Source organism: Gymnoscopelus braueri (genome assembly GCF_963280865.1).
Source record: "Gymnoscopelus braueri genome assembly, chromosome: 12".
Classification (NCBI taxonomy): Eukaryota; Metazoa; Chordata; class Actinopteri; order Myctophiformes; family Myctophidae; genus Gymnoscopelus; species Gymnoscopelus braueri.
The window spans coordinates 3,163,638-3,167,869 of record NC_137614.1 but is presented as its reverse complement, the minus strand read 5'-3'; the positions used below and the strand labels follow the sequence as shown (position 1 = coordinate 3,167,869).

General features: G+C 41.6%; 1 protein-coding gene across 2 annotated transcripts in view; it reads right to left on the bottom strand.

Moving 5' to 3' along the window:
- Positions 1-1,453, bottom strand: part of LOC308096757 (uncharacterized protein) — a 20,669-nt gene extending 19,216 nt beyond the window's left edge. For both annotated transcript variants that reach the window (XM_080444202.1, XM_080444201.1), the window contains exon 1: positions 1,298-1,453. The gene's annotated coding sequence lies outside the window, so the exon portion shown is untranslated. The remainder of the gene's footprint in view (positions 1-1,297) is intronic.
- Positions 1,454-4,232: the final 2,779 nt, after the last annotated feature.

Here is a 4,232-nt window from a genome sequence, read left to right as displayed (position 1 = left end):
ATGAACCTAGCATCAGTCTAAACTTTTGATTGATGCTAGGTTATCATTTTTTGATAGTACTAGCCTATTGTTTAGAGTCTAAACTTTAGACTCTGAAGTTTAGACTTTAAACAACATAGGCTACTATCAATAAATAATAATCTGTATGGTGAAACTATAGGATACCAGGTTAAGCATCTGTCTAAATAACTATCTAAATTTTTAACATTGCGGTCCAGAAAAAAACAAGCATAAAGTAAAAAAAAACATTCTCAACCTTTTTTCATTTCAGCCCCAGTTGTATATGCATTTAGACCACGGAACCCATTTTGATCATGCCTTTTATCTGCTACAAACTCTGAGTAACTCTTATAGCCCTGAAACATCTGAGTAACTCTTAGCCCCATCACAGTCATGGTTTTGGCACTTTCTCCATTTACAACCCGTACATCTACATAAACGTTCAAATGACAAATATAAAGTGCTTAACCCACGGCCACAAATGTAACAAGTGAAAACGCTTGGGTTTAAGAACCCGTATCGTCCGTATTGTTCAATAAAAAGCATTTTAATCCAAGCGGTGGCCATTTTCTTAAAATGTTTTTCATATGCTTTCAACTAAGCGACCCTATCGGTTGGGAGGTGTACTGCACTCGGATACATTATAACTCTATGAGAAAATGGCCATGGATCGGATTAAAATGCTTTTTATTGAACAATACGGAAGATACGGGTTTTTAGACCCAAGCGTTTTCACTTGTTACATCTGTGGCCGTGGGGTAAGAACGTTATATTTGTCATTTGAACGTTTATGTAGATGTACGGGTTGTAAATGGAGAAAGTGCCAAAGCCAGGAACATGTTGCGCCATTACGCTTGTGACAGACGAGCGTCATGTGAACCATGGCTAAGTAACTCTCAGAGTATTATCTCTCAAGACAGATTCAGCTGCTGGCTTCTGAATCTGCTTCTTTTCTTTCTCTCAGAGTTACAGACCATAATATGGCTCCATTTGGGAAACAGTGCTATATATATATTGCACAAGTTGTGAGGAGAACATGACAACAACATGACAGTGACAGGTGCGACAGTCACCTATAACTGTACAAAGTTGAGAGTGAACCTGTTTATCTCCCTCCATACAGACAATGCAGCCATCTCTCCCATCATGAGTTTACCTGGCAATGAATTACTGTCTATATTCACATAGCAAATGGTTTTAATTTAATAGCCTATCAAATCACTGAGCAAGACAAACAGACAGACAGACAGACAGACAGACAGACAGACAGACAGACAGAGGACCAAATCCTACTCACCAGGGAAGACTTCAGCAGAACTTTATGTTTGTTATTCCACAGCAAAAAGGAAATGTTCATGAAAATAAAATTCTAATTTCAGATCTCAGTCCATATAGACACTCCTTCCAGGTCTGTCAGTCTATCATTCTGTCTATCAATGTGTGTGTGTGTGTGTGTGTGTGTGTGTGTGTGTGTGTGTGTGTGTGGGTGCATGTGTGCGTGCGTGCGTGCGTGCGTGCGTGTGTGTGTGTGGCGCGCGCGTGTGTAGCAGCAGGTGTACATTCCAGCCACAGGTGCAGGTGAAAACAAGTCACTGGTAGTGTGTCCCAATAACAGATCGATCTGTCCAATCAGAGAACACCTGATCCACCCAGCCGTCCAATCAGAGAACACCTGAGCCACCGATCTGTCCAATCACAGACCAGGCTGATCCGCCCCGTTCCCTTTGGACAGCCAATCAGCTCCAGAACCTCCACAACGTCAAACAGACCGGGGCGGGGTCAAATCACTTGGACACTTTGCAGATCCGGTCTAAAAAGGATATGGAAACGAGTTGTCTGCGTGCATGTGATGTGTGAGTTGAATCACCGGATACAGTAGGCGGGCTCTAGACCGGATCTGAACACTGAGCAGTAAATAGAAACCTTCAGGTTTCAGGTTATAATAATGCAAAATATTATACAGTGGTTTACTTCAGTAAAAGTATCAATACTGCAATGTAGAAATACTCTGTTACAAGTAAAAGTCTTTTGAAAATAGCAGATCTACAAGCTCACAATGCGTTGCATCGCAGATCATGTAGATCTGCCATTTTCAAATGGCCGAAATGTATAGGGCTGAAGTGGTTAATGTACGTTTTATAATAATAATCCAAATGGTCAATGTCAAAACCCATGGTCAAAACATAGAAAATATTGTAGAATTTTTATTCTATTTGGCTTCAGAAACAAAATATGGCAATGGCATTCACCATCACATTATTCCTATTAATCATTCATTTTTAATACATCTTGTTCTCATTTGTTGTGAAAGCTTGATGCCATAAGTATAGAACGCTATTAAGAAGCCCAATAAATACATGAACGGTGAATCACATCACAAGCTGTTCAACTGAAAGTCTGGAACTATAGCGCCCTCGGGTGGTTAAACACAGTTACTGTACGATGTTTTTACATGGAATTGCTGCCTTAGACCGGTTATTGTCAGCTTTTAATAGACGCATTATGAGCTTGTAAATTGTGATTTATTTTTTGCCCCTTTTAAAACAAGGGAACCAGGAGACCAGGGGCCTGTTCCTCAAAAGGTGAATTAGAGCTAAAGCCTGGCTTTTCCACCTATCCTGGCTTAATTTAGCCAGGATTAGAGCTGAGTCGGTTCCTCAAAAGGTGAATTATCTTGAAGATTAGTTTAGCCAGTTCACCCTGGCTAAGTTTAGCCTTATCCGATTCCTCAAAAGAGAATTGAAGCAAGCCTAGCTTAGTTACCATGGCAATTTAGCTGTGAAGTTAGCCTGGTCAGGAGCAGGCTAACAGCCAAGCTTACTTAATCTAGTGCCTTGTTCTTCAAGTTTTTCCACAGTTAATTCAAAACATGTGTTTGTATATGGACTCATTTTAATGACCCTGCATTCAAATAAAATGAAATAAATACAATAAGATATAATCAAATTAATTACTGAAATAGTGTGTGACCATGAATCATAATCATAATTGTTTCACAATGACTCATGTGATATGTAATTGTCACTCTGTTATAGTTAACACTATAGTTCATCTTGTTGTTAGATGTTTGATAATATATTACATTTTTTTTTTAATATTATAAAAAAGTCTGACACATACATACACACACATATACCCGTAACTAATCATTTATATATATATATATATATATATATATATATATATATATATATATATATATATATATATATATACATAAATTATTAGTTATGGGTTTAAAGGAGCCTCTTAGTCAATGAGGAGCATATTTTAAATTATCAATTTCTAGTCAATGGAGAAATTATTTTTTATTTCTTGTCCACCTTTGGAGTTACATCATGATGGCAAGGTAACTACACAACCCAAACCTCTACCAAAGTGGTCTTGCAAATGTGGGGTTATTTATTGCGCGTCTCGTCCCGTACGTCCCGTCCCCCCCGCTCATCCCGTCACAGCCCCCTGTCGCGGTCAAAACTCCCCCCCCGTCCCGTCCCCCCCCCCGTCCCGTCCTGTCCCGTTGTGGCCCCCGTCGCAGTACACCCCCCCCCCACCTCCCGTCCCGTCCCGTCCCGTCCCGTCCCGTCCCGTCCCGTCCCGTCCCGTCCCGTCCCGTCCCGTTGCCCGTCCGTCTCAACACACACACACACACACACACACACACACACACACACACACACACACACACACACACACACACACACACACACACACACACACACACACACACACACTGTGTGTGTGCTTGCAATACTTTGCCATGCTTTCTCCCTGGATCTATTTATTGCGGTCGCGTTTCCTTTCTTGCTTAAATACATTTTACTTCCTTGTATGATTTCATGAGCTGCTGCAGTGCTGCTATTCAGCCACAGAGAAGAACGCTGCTCTGTTTTTGGACTCCGTGATTGGTCAAGTTCAAGGAATCTGCGCTCGAGTTCATGGTCTTTTATAGAAATACGTCGCCGGCGAATCGCCGCCCATTCAGCCTGGCTTCATTATCCTGGCTGGACACAGCCTGGCTTGACATAGCCTAGCTCGACAAAGTTGCTCCTTTTCAGCCTGGCTTGGCGTCTGAGGAACGGAATAAACGAGGCTTTTCGGACCCGACTTTGTCAAGCCTGGATTTGGCTTAAGGCCAGGCTTTTTTAATTCACCTTTTGAGGAACAGGCCCCTGGTACTGCCAGACCCCTAGTGGTTGAAAGATCAGAGCACTACGTCACGCTAAGCTTGGCCA